Consider the following 9613-nt stretch of genomic DNA (forward strand, 5'->3'; position numbering starts at 1 on the left):
AAAATGTGGCACATATACACCATGGGATACTATGCAGCCATAAAAAATGATGAGTTCATGTGCTTTGTAGGGACATGGATGAAACTGGAAAACATCATTCTCAGTAAACTATCACAAGGACAAAAAACCAAACACCGCATGTTCTCACTCATAGGTGGGAATTGAACAATGAGAACTCATGGACACAGGAAGGGGAACATCACACTCCAGGGACTGTTGTGGGGTGGGGGGAGGGGGGAGGGACAGCATTAGGAGATATACCTAATGCTAAATGACGAGTTAATGGGTGCAGCAAAACAACATGGCACATGGATACATATGTAACAAACCTGCACATTGTGCACATGTACCCTAAAACCTAAAGTATAATAAAAAAAAAATTTTCATTATGATAAACAAACAAACAAAAAAAGATAAAAATAGGACATTTGAAAACTTAGATGAAGAGACAAATCCTGGGGAAATACCCAGCAATACAAGAAAAAAATATAAAATCTCAGTAATCCTGCGGCTGTAAAATAAATTAAACGCATAATTTAAAAAACTTTTGACAAAGAAATTTCCAGACCCAAAAGGTTTATAGATTAGTTCTACCTATCATTTAAGGAAAATGCTAGTATTACACAATCTTTTACATAAAATAGAAAAAGAATATTCCCCAAATAATTTCATGAGATTAGCATTACCTGGTCCAGAAACCTCACAGGGGCATTATGAGAAAGTAAAATAACAAACCAGTCTCACTCATGAATATAGATGCAAATATGATAAGCAAAATATCAGCAAATGGAATCTTTTAAATCTATAACACATTATGAGCAGGCGGTGTTACTTCAAGTAGATAAGGTTAAAACAGCTGAAAACCCATCTGTATATTTTGCCATTGTAAGCAGAAAAAGCATTTAATAAAATTCAGCATCCATTCATGATCTAAAAAAACAAAGCCCTCAGCAAACTAGAAATAGAATGAAGTTTCCTTAACCTTTTAAAAACGTATCTACAAAAATCCCACAGCAAAACATAAAAGTGAATGTTAAGGTTTTACCTTTGACATCAGAATAAGGTTATAAAACATTATACTGGATGTCCTAGCCAATGAAATAAGTAAAGAAAAATAAATAGGAACAAAACTGTTATTATTTCAAGTTATATGATTCTATACAGAGAAAATCCAAAGGAGTCAAGAGATTAGTTTTAGTAGGTAAATTTAACAAGATTGTTAAAAAATAAGCTTAATGTATAAAAATTACTGCATTTCTATACATCAATGACAGTTAAAAATTTAAGAGGAAAAAGTAGATGAATTTATCATCAAAATAAAAAACATTTGTGCATAAACATACCATGGTGAAAGTGAAAAAACAACACATGGGAAAATATTAGCAAATCGTATATCTGATAAGGGACTTATAACTGTATGTAAAGCACTCTTATGACTCAATAATAAAAAGACTAATAAACTAATTTAAAAATGGACAAAAGACCTAAATAAACATTTCTCAAAATAAGATACAGAAATGGGCAATAAGCATATGAAAAGCTCAACATCATTAGCCATCAAGGAAATACAAGTCAAAATCACAAGGAGATATCATTTCCCACTCACTAGGATGACTGTAATCCAAATGACAGATAATAACAAGTGTTGGCAAGAATGTGGAAAAGTGGTCGGGTGCAGTGGCTTATGCCTGTAATCCTAGCACTTTGAAAGACTGAGGTGGGTGGAATAATTGAGGTCAGGAGTTCGGGACCAGTCTGGCCAACATGGTAAAACCCGGTCTCTACAAAAATACAAAAATTAGCCGGGCATGGGGTGTACACCTGTAATGCCAGCTACTTGGGAGGCTAAGGCAGGAGAATCGCTTGAACCTGGGAGGTGGAGGTGGCAGTGAGCCGAGATCGTGCCACTGCATTCCAGCCTGGGCAACAGAGCAAGAATCCGTCTTAAAAAACAAAACAAAACAAAACAAAGAATGTAGAAAAACTAGAACTGTCATACATTGCTGGTGGTAATACAAAATAGTGTAGCTGCTTTGGAAAACAGTCTGCTGGTTCCTCACAAGATTCAACTAGAGTTGCCATATGACCCAGCAATCCCACTCTTGGGTATATACAGGAAATGAAAACGTCTACACAAAAATTTGTACAGACATTTAAATAGCGGCATTATTCATAATAGCCAAAGAGTGGAAATAACCCAAATATCCATCAATTGAGGAAGGGATATATAAAATGTGGTATTTCATACAACGCATTATATTATTCATCAATAAAAAAGAATGAAGTACTCATACATACTCCAACATAGATGAACCTTGAAAACATTATGCTAAGTGAAAAAAGCTAGTTACAAAAGACTACATAATGTGTGATTCCATTTACATAAAATGTCCAGAATAGGCAATCTGTAGAGACAGAAAGTAGATTAGTGATTTCCTAGGGCTGGAGTGAGAGTAAGGGGATGGGAGTTGAGGGGGAATGGGGAATGGGGAGTGACTGCATTAGCAGGGTATAGGGCTTCTTTTTGGGTGATAAAAATATTGTAAAGTTGATTGTGGTAAAGGTTATACAACTCCATGAATATACTAAAAAGTATTACATTGCACATTTTATTTATTTATTTTTATTTTTAAAAAAGTAGAGACAAGGTCTCACTATGTTGCCCAGGCTGGTCTCGAACTCCTGAGCTCAAGCAATCTTTCCACCCCAGCTTCCCAAAGTGCTGGGATTACAGGCATGACATTGTATATTTTAAATGAGAGAACTATATCTCAATAAAGCTGTTTTAAAAAGATACATAACCACATAAAATATCAAGTACTCACGATTTATCTAATGAAAGACCACAAGACTTCTACATAGAACACTATAACATATTATTGTAAGAAACTGCAGAATTAAACAGAGGCTATGTCATGATCAGACTTAGAAGACTCAGTAAAGTTGTCATTCTCTCTCCAATTGTTCTATAGATTCATTTCACTACCAGGTCAAAGACACAATCAAAAGCCCGACAAATGGAATTTGTGGAATTGGAACAAAAAGGTAATTCTAAAGTTAATATTTAAGTTTAACAATAATACTGAAGGAGAAGATAAAAGTTGAAACTTACTCTATCACATATCAATATTTATTATAAAGATACAGTAACTTGTATGGTGTTGTACGGGTACAAGGATAGATTAACAGCCAAATGAATACTTGATTTTCAACACAAGGAGTACTACAAAGCACCAGGGAAAGAGATGTATTTTATTAAGAAGTAAATTTAACCTAGAAAGAAAACGAAAGTTAGCGTAAGAAACAGTGCCCTGCTCTGACACCCTATATAAAGAGAGAATGAAACCCAAAAAGAAAAAAGCCGAGAGAGAGAGAGAGAGAGAGAGAGAGAGAGGGAGAGGGAGAGGAGAAGAGAGAGGATTGATGACAATGTTTGAGAGAGAGGGAGAGGGAGAGGGGAAGGGAGAGGATTGATGACAATGTTTGGGTCCTAGGACGTACGTCTGAAGTTAGCATGACCTAATATTATGCTTTCTCCATCACAACATTAGTAAAACAAATATAGTCTTCCAATTGTCCACAATACTAGAGACCATTCCAGAACCGAGACCAAATATTATGTTTATTAATTGCAGCTTAAGACAGTAAATTACAGTGTAATGGTCTTAATTACTAATTCATTATTAATTAAAAGCTTCTCTTCCTAGGCACAAGAACATCAAATCATAAATCCTTCGAGTATCAGCAATGACATCACTTAAGAGTTTCTCAGAATCTTAGGCACCACCCCAGGCCTACTGGATCAGAATCTGAATTTTTTAACAAGATCTCAGGTAACTTGCATGCATATTAAAGTTTGAGAAGTGCTGCCCTAGGTGCCTTAGACATTAGTGCTCATTACTCTGGTCTACATCTCTGGAATTTAAGAGCTCTTCTGTGGATCACTGATCACTGTGAATTCAGACACTCATCTGTAACAAGGTTGTGTCAATCTTTAGATCTAGTCAAGAGTCCAATCTGATTTCTCTTTATTGGGACTACCACCCAAAGCAGAATGAGGATGATGTAACCAGGCCCAGTGACTTCTGGATACCACTGACTCTAGGTAACTCTACTAAAATAGACTTTGCATTCTTGGTGACCCTAATGTTGACACAGCCATAGAGAACGTGCACACCAAATCCTAATGGCCTCATTTGATACTTCTACAGTGGGATTTAGCAAATATTCTGATATAGACAGACTGAGTTGATATAACAGTATCCGTTGGGCCCTTTCTTTGTTCTGGCAATAGTCCTCGGTGAACTTTTCTTCCTTTCTATTTAATTTTTACTAAGTTACAAATAAAACATATATGTTTCATTTATAATCACATATCTGGGCTGGGCACAGTGGCTCACGCCTATAATCCCAGCGCTTTGGGAGGCGAGGCAGGCGGATCACTTGAGGTCAGGAGTTCGAGACCAGCCTGGCCAACATAGTGAAACCCCATCTCTATTAAACATACAAAAATTAGCCGGGTGTGGTGGCAGGTGCCTGTAATCCCAGCTATTCGGGAGGCTGAGGCAGGTGAATCACTTGAACCCAGGAGGCAGAGGTTGCAGTGAGCCAAGATCACACCACTGCACTCCAGCCTGGGCAACAGGGCTAGACTCTGTCTCAAACAAACAAACAAACAAACAAACAAACAAACAAACAAACAAATCATACATGTGTAGTGTGATGGGTCCCTCACCAAGTTACTTAAGGGTTTTTATCCAGTGCCTTAACCCTGAAGGCCAGGCAATGAGCCAAGGCCATGGTGCCCAGCTGAGGAACAGGCGTCCCTGAGAACCCAAACATCCTGGAGAGTATCTGAGAACCTACCAAGAAAAACATTCTCATGGCTCAAACACTGTAGCTCTTTGAGCCAGAAAATTCACTTAAAAGCAGTTTAGAGATGGGAGGCAGCACAGATCGCTAGAGCTGTCCTGTTGCCGTCCAGGAGTCCAGGAGTGCCCTGTATGTAAGTCCTAATAGATACATCTACTCATCAAGCTGGGCTTGTCCTAGTCATTTTTTGGTCTTTTCGCTTGCTCCTAGTTTGAGGGAGGGTTTTTCTATGTGATTCTGGTTTTTTTTTCTTACAACATACATTGACTAAGTGCATAAATCTTAAATGTGCAGCTTGGTGAGCTTTTTACACACATACTCACTTGGGTAAGTACTGTCCAGGTGAAGACATGGAACATTTCTAGCAGGCCCCAGGATGTTCCCCTGTGCTCCTTCCAAACCAATTGCCCTTCCCAAGAGGTAACACCATTCTGCTTTCTGTCATTATAGATTAGCTCTGCTTGTTTTTAAAATTCTTATAAAAGAAGACATGGAGTGTAATTTTTGGTGTGTCTTTTGCTCATCACTGTGTTGATGAGATTCATCCATGTTGTTGTATGTTGTTACATGTAGCAGTATCTTCGGTGTACTTTACTTTTTTTTTCTTTTTTTTAAGAAATGTGGTTTTGCTCTGTCACCCAGGCTGGGATACAGTGGCACAATCATAGCTCACTGCAGCCTCAAATTCCTGGCTCAAGCCATCCTCCCACCTCAGCTTCCAGAGTAGCTAGAATTACAAGCACAGTGTACTTTTTCTTAATGAAAGAAGTCCATTACAAAACATCTTAAGTCCTCCTAAAGTTTCTCAACTTTTAAATCCCTAATTATTTTATGCCAAACATTTCCCTTTTCTATATTCCTTTAAAAAAATTTGACTCCTCATGATTTTTATTTGACTTCTTAGAAGTCCAATTGGTTGAGACTTAAGGGATTTTGATTAAATAAAATAGTACATACATTCCTTTAGAATAACCCTTACCTTATGCAGTTCTTTCATCATTCCTAAAAGAGCTTTAACATTACAGTGATCCTGTTCGGTTTCAGTCCAATGAAGCAGCTGAGAGATAATGGCTGCTTTAAGCATCTGGATCAGCGGGTTCAGAGAAGATTCTTGCAAAAATGCCCAGCACTTCTCTGGGGGTGTAAAATTAGCCATGATAAATATGTTTTTCCTACCACCCCCCAAATCTCTGTTTCTAGTGGGTTCTTTAATGTAAGAAATAGATAATATTTTACATTTCTGATGGCATAATTTATTAATATATTTTTTAAGTATATCCTGCACAACAGTTACTGCTCACAGATGTGGAAATTTTTTTCCCTTATTAAGTATCATTAGAATTTTAAAAAGCTCAAATTCAGGATTTGAAGAAATTGGTTAGTGGCTCACATTTATGCTTAATTGATTGACTTCATGATTTTCAAACTGACAATTGTATAGGGTATCTGTAAAGCCTGAAAACACACATAGGTGAATACACAAACATGTACAATGGCATCAAGGGCGTTTTTAATCTGTAAAAAATGAAAAAATATTATATATGTTTTTGGATTTATGAACATCTGGTACATGACCATGTACTTTAAAAAATAGCCAATAATTATATTTTAATATTATTGGATTGCAACATGGATTTGGAATGTGGAACCTTTAAATTCTCAGAACAACTCTCAGAAAACAAATCAATTTGATGTTAAAATACATTATCAAGCAAATGTAATTAAAACAGTATTACCCAGATATATGAAATGCAAACACATAGAGATTCCATAAGTAGACTCAAATACACACGAAACCTTAATACATAATAAATGCGGCATTGCATATTAGTGGGAATGAAAAAGATTCAATAAATATGTGGGGAAAACTGGAAACTGATCTAGAAAAAATAGTGTTTAATCAAGATAAACTTCATATGGATCAAATATTTAAATATAAAAATAAAATAATAAAAATTACAGTAGGAGGATGGGAATTATTTTAGTTATAAATTATTTTTGAAGTATGACCCCAAATCCAGAAACCATAGAATAAAATATTAATATAGTAGGCTACATTAAAATTTTTTAGGCCGGGCACGGTGGCTCAAGCCTGTAATCCCAGCACTTTGGGAGGCCGAGGCGGGTGGATCACGAGGTCAGGAGATCGAGACCATCCTGGCTAACATGGTGAAACCCCGTCTCTACTAAAAAATACAAAAAATTAGCTGGGCGTGGTGGCGGGCACCTGTAGTCCCAGCTACTCGGAGAGGCTGAGGCAGGAGAATGGCGTGAACCCGGGAGGCAGAGCTTGCAGTGAGCCGAGATTGCGCCACTGCACTCCAGCCTGGGCGACAGAGCGAGACTCCGTCTCTCAAAAAAAAAAAAAAAAAAAAAAAAAAATTTTTAAAATAATTCTGCATAGCAAAAATACCACAAAGTAGAAAAATTTTTTTAATAGCCTAAATACTTGCAATTCATATTATTGATAAAGGATTAATTGCCTTCATAATTAAAAAGCTCCTAAAATAAAACAGAAAAATACTAACAACCAATGGGAAAAGAGCAAAGAAGGAAGAACAATAGCAAAACCGCTCTCACAGGGTTAATGGGAATTATAAGCTAGGCTTTATGCAGAATTATGGTTATTGACGAGGTCAATTGACTAGGGTGTGCTGGTGCACTTCAACCCACTTCCCTGAGCTGATAACTAACCCAGAGTCACACGGCACACTGAGCACCTGCTCTCCCATTGTTCCTACAGATAAAATCTCTGACACTGGACCTTTGTACCCAATAATTATTTAAGGCATTTTTCAGATCCTGAATTCCAGCAGAATGGCTGACACCAACTGGTCTGAAGACCCTCACCAAGGAACCGACTCAGCACAGGAATGCAGTTTCTTCATCTCCCCATCCCTGACTTCACCCCTCACTTGTCAACTAATCAGTGATCACCACACTTTAGGCCATCACCTGTGTCCAGACCCCTTAAAAATCCCATCCACAAACCTCTTGAAGAGGCGTATTTGAGGTTTCCTCTCATCTTCTCATTTGGTTGCCCTACAGTTATTAAACTCTTTCTCTGCTGCAACTCCTACTGTTTCAGCGTATTGGTCTGTTACTGTGCAACAGGAAATCAGACCTGGTGGTCCTATAATAAGAGTTCACAGAATATGATATACAAAGTGATCTGTGATATACAAAAACCAGCACAATCTCACTCTTAATAAGAAAAATTCAACTTAAAATTAAAAGGTTTTTTTCCTCAGAATGGCAAAGATCAAAGTTTGGTAACATGGTTGGAAAGTATGCAGACCAATATTCTCATATTCATTGACGAAGTGTAAATTGATACATCTTTTGTCAGTACGGACAGGTTTCCCAACTCTAGGGGTGAAATTTTTACAGACTACAGTGTGAATGACAACCACTTCAAATTGGGTGACATGATGACCCTGACTCTGTGGAGGGTCATTTGGCAAAATATCTCAAAATAAAAATGTACATACAATTTGACTCAGTGATTTTGCTTTCTGGAATGTTTCCTGCATGTGTGAATTTATATATGTACAATGAAATGCTTCACAATAGAACATTCTTCAGCCATTAAATAGAATGAGGCAGTTCTATGGATTCTCTATTGGAATGATCTCCGTGATATCCTGTTTAGTGGGAGAAAGCAAGTTGTGGACGAGGAACTTTGTTTGCTACCATTAAAAACAGAAATAATACATTTGTATGTTTCTATGTATAGAATATCTTTCAAACGTTACACAAGAAACTAGAACGTGTAGCCACTTCTGGGAGGGGAACTGGGTGGCTTACATTTCATTGTACATATCCTCTGTACCTTTTCTTTGAGATAGGGTCTTGCTCTGTCACCCAGGCTGGAGTGCAGTGGTATGCTGATAGCTTACTGCAGCTGTCAGAGGCATGTGAACCAGAGCAACTCCATCTTGAATAGGAGCTGGGTAAAATAAGGCTGAGACCTACTGGGCTACAATCCCAGACAGTTAGGCATTCTAGATGATAGAATGAGATCGGAGGTCAGCACAAGATACAGGTCATAAAGACCTTGATGATAAAACAGCTTGCAGTAAAGAAGCCGGCTAGAATCCACCAAAACCAAGATGGCAATGAGAGTGACCTCTGGTCGTCCTCACTGCTATACTTTCACCAGCACCGTGACAGTTTACAAATGCCATGGCAATGCCAGGAAGTTACCCTATATGATCTAAAAAGGGGAGGTATGAATAATCCACCCCTTGCTCAGCACATAATCAAGAAATAACCATAAAAATGGGCAAACAGCAGCCCCGAGGGGCTGCTCTGCTCTGCCTATGGGGTAGCCATTTTTTATTCTTCTACTTTCTTTTTTTTTTTTTTTTTATTATACTTTAGGTTTTAGGGTACATGTGCACAATGTGCAGGTTTGTTACATATGTATCCATGTGCCACGTTGATTTCCTCCACCCATTAACTCGTCATTTAGGATTAGGTATATCTCCTAATGCTGTCCCTCCCCCCTCCCCCAACCCCACAACAGTCCCCGGAGTGTGATGTTCCCCTTCCTGTGTCCCTGAGTTCTCATTGTTCAATTCCCACCTATGAGTGAGAACATGCGGTGTTTGTTTTTTTGTCCTTGCGATAGTTTACTGAGAATGATGTTTTCCAGTTTCATCCATGTCCCTACAAAGGATATGAACTCATCCTTTTTTATGGCTGCATAGTATCCCATGGTGTATATGTGCCACATTTT

General features: G+C 37.8%; 1 long non-coding RNA gene across 1 annotated transcript; it reads left to right on the plus strand.

Moving 5' to 3' along the window:
* Window positions 1–2967: 2967 nt before the first annotated feature.
* LOC116464833 (uncharacterized) lies at window positions 2968–8244 on the plus strand. Its single transcript, XR_004247028.2, has 3 exons — window positions 2968–3045; window positions 3708–3833; window positions 7672–8244. It is a non-coding gene; the product is annotated as an uncharacterized LOC116464833 (long non-coding RNA).
* Window positions 8245–9613: the final 1369 nt, after the last annotated feature.

The sequence above is a fragment of the Hylobates moloch genome, unplaced genomic scaffold (genome assembly GCF_009828535.3).
Source record: "Hylobates moloch isolate HMO894 unplaced genomic scaffold, HMol_V3 SCAFFOLD_1895, whole genome shotgun sequence".
In the NCBI taxonomy this organism is placed as follows: Eukaryota; Metazoa; Chordata; class Mammalia; order Primates; family Hylobatidae; genus Hylobates; species Hylobates moloch.